This window comes from Ovis canadensis, chromosome 8 (genome assembly GCF_042477335.2).
Source record: "Ovis canadensis isolate MfBH-ARS-UI-01 breed Bighorn chromosome 8, ARS-UI_OviCan_v2, whole genome shotgun sequence".
Classification (NCBI taxonomy): Eukaryota; Metazoa; Chordata; class Mammalia; order Artiodactyla; family Bovidae; genus Ovis; species Ovis canadensis.
In genome coordinates this window covers 16,744,800-16,752,665 of record NC_091252.1, presented here as the reverse complement: position 1 = coordinate 16,752,665, position 7,866 = coordinate 16,744,800, and the positions used below count along the sequence as shown (strand labels likewise).

The 7,866-nt window shown below is 40.5% G+C and overlaps 1 pseudogene; it reads right to left on the bottom strand.

Moving 5' to 3' along the window:
• Positions 1 to 5,729: 5,729 nt before the first annotated feature.
• Positions 5,730 to 7,230, bottom strand: LOC138445071 (histone-lysine N-methyltransferase SETMAR-like; annotated as a pseudogene).
• Positions 7,231 to 7,866: the final 636 nt, after the last annotated feature.

Below are 7,866 nucleotides of genomic sequence, written 5' to 3'. Positions count from 1 at the left end.
ACCCATTTTACTTTCTTTCCTCTTGGGCCCCTTAGCAGTTAGGCTGGGGCCATGTGAGTTCCAGCCAATGGAAATGAAGAGGCAGTAATGGCTAACCTAAACTCTCTGCTACAGATCTCCTTAACAAAGGCAAAGCTCAGTCAAGGAGATCTAACCTCTGGACAGAGGCAGACCAAGCTGGATTTGTAGGAGAGTATGGAAAAGGCCATTAGTCTTCAGATAGCTAAGTTTCATGACATTTTACCTTCCTTCTTCCCATCAACATTGGACTCTTCTCAAAAATTCATTTAACAGTTGCCATTCCCAGACTTCCCTGGTGGTCCAGTGGTTAAGAATGTGCTTGCCAATGCAGGGGACATGGGTTCCCCTGGTCCCATGGCTTCCCCATCCCTGGTCCGGGAAGATCCCGTGTGGTGCAGAGCAGTTAAGCCCGCTAACCACAACTATTAAGCCTGCGTGCTCTAGAACCCATGCTCTGCAACAAAAGAAGCTACCACAGTGAGAAGCCCAGGCGCTGTAACTAGAGAGTGGCTCCCACTCAATGTGACTAAAGAAAGCCCGCTCACAGCAAGGAAGACCCAGCACAGCCAAAAATAAACAAGTAAATAAGAAGAGGCGCCAGTTCTCTTTGCTTTGCTTCTGCTTCTCCGGTGAGAGCAGCAAAGCTGAATTCAGTGTTGGTGAAGGGAAAAAAAGGACTAAAATGGAATCAGAGAAAATGGACCCTACTTGAAATTGCTGGACTCCTTTGATAGTTCCACCCCTGGGAAAGTAGACCCTTCCACATGCTGAAGTCGGATCGCTGGGATCAGCCACCCTGGGTGGAAGCAAGCTGTGCAGAAAGGCAGCAGAGAGGAAGACTCATGCTCGCTGTTCTGGGGACCACCTGGCCATCACTGGGACACTCGCTGGTGACAATCCCCTTCTGCGCACCAACAAATATGAATAGGCTGAACCAGATTTCATCTCCCTAAGAAGAAAACTCTAAAGCCCTTTAAAAGCACCATTTATATACAATTGCAAATATGTTTATTGTGGATCACTTTTAGCTGTTCATTAAACCAAATCCCCTGGGGCCATTTTATGCCTAGGCTTTGGAAATTAGTCCTTGTTACTTTATGTAATTGAAAACAATAAAGCTAAGTGCCTGTTATACTCTTCTGTAATTTGAAACAGGGATGCCCAGCCTCCTATCTCCAGGCCCCTTGATGGCCTCAAAGGTAATGAGGGGAATCTGTGCATTATTTTCATGATAGCAGAAAACCTTTCAGAAATGGGAAATTTAACTTAAAGCTGTATGAGCTATCTGTTTTGTCAAGTTTCTTTTGACTGAGATTAGATCAGCCTAGGACAGTAATTTATTGTCTCAGAGAATAATTGATTGATAATTGATTATCTCAGGCTATTTGGAAACCCTGAAGTACAGCCATTTAATGTTTTTGATTAAAATAAATAGGTTAATCACCAATAAAGCTTTCATAGAGAACAAATTTTAAGAAATAAGCTCTATGTAGAAAAAATTATCAGTTTAAGCATCTATCCACCAAATGGAAATATTATAATAATCCAAATATCCATGAATAAATTAAGTATGGTATAGCTCTACAATGGAATACTATTCAGCCATAAAAAGAATAAAATACTGATATGAACATGAAATGATACAACATACTGATATGATACAACATGCTGCTAAGTCACTTCAGTCGTGTCCAACTCTGTGCAACCCCATAGACGGCAGCCCACCAGGCTCCCCTGTCCCTGGGATTCTCCAGGCAAGAACACTGGAGTGGGTTGCCATTTCCTTCTCCAATGCATGAGAGTGAAAAGTGAAAGTGAAGTCGCTCAGTCATGTCCGACTCTTAGCGACCCCACGGACTACAGCCCACCAGGCTCCTCCGTCCATGGGGTTTTCCAGGCAAGAGTACTGGAGTGGGGTGCCACTGCCTTCTCCGGTTGATACAACATGAACGAACCTCAAAGAACCATTATGTTTAGTGAAAGAAGCTACTCACAGAAGACCATATACTGTATGATTCCATTTATCTTGAAATGTGCATTAGAAGCAAATCTTTCAAGACAGAAAGTAGATTCATGGTTACCTGGGCTGGGATGGAGGAGAATGAGAAGTGTCTGCTAGTAGATATGAGATTTCTTTTTGAAGTGAAGAAAGATTTTGCTGATGGTTGCACAGCTTTGTATAGGATATATTAAATCACTTAATAATACACTTAAATGGGTGAATTTTATGGTGTATAAATTGTGTCTCACAAAAGCTATTAACATTTGTCAGAATCATAAATTAAACTCCATAACTTTCCATTTGACTTTACACCAAATTTGTCTGAATTAATGGAATCTCACAGCCTGAGTGTAAAGCTGGGTTCTTGAGAGAGAATGACAAAAGCAAACAATAACTGTATGTCTTGCCTTGAGGAAAAAAGTGCTGGAACCTCAGCCCTGTCTCCCCACACTCGCAGAACCTTCCTGCACCCTCTTTCTTACTCTTGGCAAGAGGCTGTGAGACGAGCCTGTGTTTCAGGAACTGCTTGTCCTCACCCAAACAGCGCTCCACCCCCATAAAGGACCCAGGGCTTCGTAAATCTCGTCGATGCAGAGAACAAGGCCCAGGGCCCTTCGACCACACTGAGACCAATCCTCGTCCTTGAAAATTTCTGGTTTTCTCCCTGAAGCCAGTTTTATCTGGCACTAGATTTGCACCTGTGAAACTTTTTCATTTTCACCCTTTGAGGCATTTAACAAATTTCTACCGAAGTCATCAAGATACACGACAGCACTCTCCTAATGATGTCATTAGCCAATTGTGAAAATTTCAGAAAATATATGAAACTATAAAGAAAAAAAAATACAGCCATTACCTAATAATAACCTTTTAAAAAAACATTTTAGCATGTTTCTTTCTAAAATTATATATATCATTTTCTTTACCTAGTGGAGAGCACACTGTAAATTCGTTTTTGTGGATTATAGGAATCATATAACTAGTCACCTTGTAGGCAGTAACTGCTGAAAAGCCTGGCATCAAAAGTACAAAGCCTTACAACATTCGCGCTGTGGACAAAACTCACTCCCAGCTTAATTTTATGCTTTTCTATTCAGATTTCTTCTGTCCTACTTTCCATCTTCTCTTATTTCTATATTTAATCTCATTTTATTATATGTATTTTTATAAAACATTCTAAAGGCTTTCCAAAATAAATAGTTTTTCCATCATAACTATTTCAAGTGTCCTTTTTCAGTAGTGTTAAATATATTCACATTGTAATCTTGCAAAACTGAAACTCTAGACCATTGAATAACTCCCATTCCCTGCTCTCTCTGTCCTCTGGTGATCACCATTCTACTTTCTGTGTCTATGAATTTGATTACCCTAGATACCTCATACACTTCCTCGATGGGTCAGCAGTTAAAAATCTGCCTGCAATGCAGGAGACCAGGGTTTGATCCCTCAGTCGGGAAGATTCCCTGGAAGAGGGTGTGGCAACCCACTCCAGTATTCTTGGCTGGGAAATCCCATGGACAGAAGAGCCTGGAAGGCTACAGTCCATAGGATCACAAAGAGTTGGACACAACTTAGCATGCACGCATGCAGATATCTCTTATAAATGGAATGATACTGTATTTGTCTTTTTTGTGACTGATGCTATTGTAAATAGAATTGCTTTCTTAATTCCTTTTCAGATTGTTCACTGTTCATGTATAGAAATGCAACTGATTTTTGTGTCGATTTTTATATCCAAAAACTGCTGAATTTGTTTATTGGTCCTAACTTGTTTTGTGTCTGGACTCTTTAGGTTTTTCTACACAAAAGATCATGTCATTTGCAAACAGAAATAATTTTTATTTCTTCTTTTCTGATTTAGATGCAATAAACATCTTTTAAAATAAGTTGTTTGCCTGTTTGATATATAGTTGATCTATCATGTTATATTTGTTTTAGATGTACAATGTAATGATTTGAAACATGTATATACTGTGAAATAATTGCCACAACACAAATTTGATTAACATCCATCACCTCTCATAAGTACACATTTTTTCTTGTAATGAGAACTTTTAAGATCAACTGTCTTAACAGTTTTCAAGAATACAATACAGTATTGTTAACTATAGTCACCATGCTGTAGATTACATCCCTAGAACTTATTTATATACCTAACAGATTATACCTTGTAACCACCTTCACTCATCTTCCCAACTCCCACCTCATGCTTCTGGCAGTCACCTATTCTCTGTGCCTATTCAGCTCAGTTCAGTTCAGTCATTCAGTCGTGTCCGACTCTTTGCGACCCCATGAATCGCAGCATGCCAGGCCTCCCTGTCCATCACCATCTCCCAGAGTTCACTCAGACTCAACGACCATCGAGTCAGTGATGCCATCCAGCCGTCTCATCCTCTGCCGTCCCCTTCTCCTCCTGCCCCCAATCTCTCCCAGCATCAGGGTCTTTTCCAATGAGTCAACTCTTTACATGAGGTGGCCAAAGGACTGGAGTTTCAGCTTTAGCATCAGTCCTTCCAAAGAAATCCCAGGGCTGATCTCCTTCAGAATGGACTGGTTGGATCTCCTTGCAGTCCAAGGGACTCTCAAGAGTCTTCTCCAACGCCACAGTTCAAAAGCATTAATTCTTCGGCTCTCAGCTTTCTTCACAGCCCAACTCTCACATCCATACATGACCACTGGAAAAACCATAGCCTTGACTAGACGGACTGTAGTCAGCAAAGCAATGTCTCTGCTTTTGAATATACTATCTAGGTTGCTCATAACCTTTCTTCCAAGGAGTAAGCTTAATTTCATGGCTGCAATCACCATCTGCAGTGATTTTGGAGCCCAGAAAAATAAAGTCTGACACTGTTTCCACTGTTTCCCCATCTATTTCCCATGAAGTGATAGGACCAGATGCCATGATCTTCGTTTTCTGAATGTTGAGCTTTAAGCCAACTTTTTCACTCTCCTCTTTCACTTTCATCAAGAGCCTTTTTAGTTCCTCTTCACTTTCTGCCATAAGGGTGGTGTCATCTGCATATCTGAGGTTATTGATATTTCTCCCGGCAATCTTGATTCCAGCTTGTGTTTCTTCCAGTCCAGCATTTCTCATGATGTACTCTGCATATAAGTTAAATAAGCAGGGTGACAATATACAGCCTTGACGTACTCCTTTTCCTATTTGGAACCAGTCTGTTGTTCCATGTCCGGTTCTAACTGTTGCTTCCTGGCCTGCATACAGATTTCTCAAGAGGCAGGTCAGGGGGTCTGGTATTCCCATCTCTTGAAGAATTTTCCACAGTTTATTGTGATCCACACAGTCAAAGGCTTTGGCATAGTCAATAAAGCAGAAAGAGATGTTTTTCTGGAACTCTCTTGCTTTTTCCATGATCCAGCAGATGTTGGCAATTTGATCTCTGGTTCCTCTGCCTTTTCTAAAACCAGCTTGAACATCAGGAAGTTCACGGTTCACGTGTTGCTGAAGCCTGGCTTGAAGAATTTTGAGCATTACTTTACTAGCATGTGAGATGAGTGCAATTGTGCGGTAGTTTGAGCATTCTTTGGCATTGCCTTTCTTTGGGATTGGGATGAAAACTGACCTTTTCCAGTCTTGTGGCCACTGCTGAGTTTTCCAAATTTGCGGCATATTAAGTTGATACAAAAGTAATTGCAGTTTTATATCATGAATTTTAAATCATTATATCTAAGCTCAAACATATCTTTATTAATCAAAATAGGAACCATTACAACCAACACAGTTTTGCCAACAAGAAATAAAATTGCTTATTCCTGTAGCATAAAAATCCATTTTTTTGTAATCAGTGAAATCTTGGAAAGCATTTTCTGCCTTCTGCTTGGTGTGGAAGTGTTTTCCCTGCAAAAAGTTGTTGAAATGCTTGAAGAAGTGGTAACTGGTTGGCAAGAGGTCAGGTGAATATGGTGGATGAGGCAAAACTTTGTAGTCTAATTCATTTAACTTAAAAAAAAAGTATATTTATTTTTAATTGATTGATGATTGCTTTACAATATTGGCTTTATTTCTGCCATATATCAACACGAATAGCCATGTGTGTGTTACTCACTCAGTCGTGTCCCACTCTTTGTGAACCTGTGGACTGTAGCCGGCCAGGCTCCTCTGTCCGAGGAACTCTCCAGGCAAGAACACTGGGGTAGGCTGCCATTCCCTTCTGCAGAGGATCTTCCCGGCCCCGGGACTGAACCTGGTCTTCCGCATTGCAGGCTCTTTTTCACCATCTGAGCCACCAGGCAAGTGACATATGTGTGCATGTGTCCCTACCCCCTTGGGCCTCCCTCCCACCTCCCTCCCCTCTAGGTTGGTACAGAGCCCCGGTGTCAGTTCCCTGAGTCATACAGCACATGTCCACTGGCTATCTATTTCACATATGGTAGTGTATATGCTTCCATGCTACTGTCTGTGTTCAACTTTTGAAGAGTTGGTTGTGTGACATGCGGTAGGACACGGTCATGGAGAATTGGGCCCTTTCTGTTGACCATAGCCAGCTGTACGTGGTGCAATTTTCAGCGCATCACATTGATTTGTTGAGCATACTTTTCAGAGGTAATGGCTTCACCAGGATTCAGAAAGCAGTTGTGGATCAGATGGGCAGCAGACCACCAAACAGTGATTGTAACCATTTTGGGGAGCAAGTTTGGCTTTGGGAAGTGCTTTGGAGCTTCTTCTTGGTCCAACCACTGAGCTGGTTGTCATCGGTTATCGTATGAAATCCACTTTTCGTTGCTTGTCACAGTCCAATCAAGAAATTGTTCGTTGTTGTTGCTAGAATAAAAGAAGATGACACTTCAAAACTGTGATTTTTTTTTTTTTTTTTTTTTGCAGTTGCTCGGCGGGCACCCACTTACCAAGCTTTTTCACCTTTCCAATATGGTTCAAATGCTGAGTAACCATAGAACGGTCAATGTTGAGTTCCTCAGCAACTTCCCACGTAGTTGTAAGATCAGCTTTGAAGATTGCTCTTAATTTGCCGTTGTCAACTTCCGATGGCAGGTCACTAACACTCCTCATCTTCAAGGCTCTCCTCTCCTTTGCAAAACCTCTCGAACCACCACTGCAGTGTGCATTCACTAGCAGTTCCTGGGCCACATGCATTGTCAATGTTGCTTGTTGTCTCTGCTGCTTTATGACCCATTTTGAGCTCAAGTAAAAAAATCACTCAAATTTGCTTTTTGTCTGCCATCATTTTCATAGTCTTAAAATAAATATTAATGTAAAATAAGCAGCAAGTAATAAGTCATTAGCAAAAAACATGAAGTGATAAATGTGCATTAAAATGATGTATAACATAACATTTATTGAGAACATATTCCAATATCAAATGACAAATTTCAACAATGCAAAAACCACAATTACATTTGCACTAACATAATATGAGTTTTTTTTAGATTCCACATTTAAGTGAGATCATACAATATTCATCTTTGCCTATCTAACTTATTTCTCTTAGCATAATACTGTCTAGATCCATCAATGTTGTTGAAAATTACACAATTTCCCTCTTTTATGACTGTATAGTGTTTCACTATTTATATATATCACATTTTATTTATCCATTTATCCATAGATGAACACTTATTTTGTTTCTATATCTTGGCTATTGTAAATAATACTGCAATGAACTTGCAAATGCAGATATTTTTTCCAGATAGTGATTTCTTTTCCTTCAGATGTATAGCTAGAAATGGAATTGCTGATCATGTGGTGGTTCTGTTTTTAAGTTGAGGGGAAAAATTCATGCTGTTTTCCGCAGTTGCTATACCAATTTGCCTTTTCACCAACAGTGCCCAATGTTACCTTTCCTCCACACCCTCGCCAGATAAAGGTC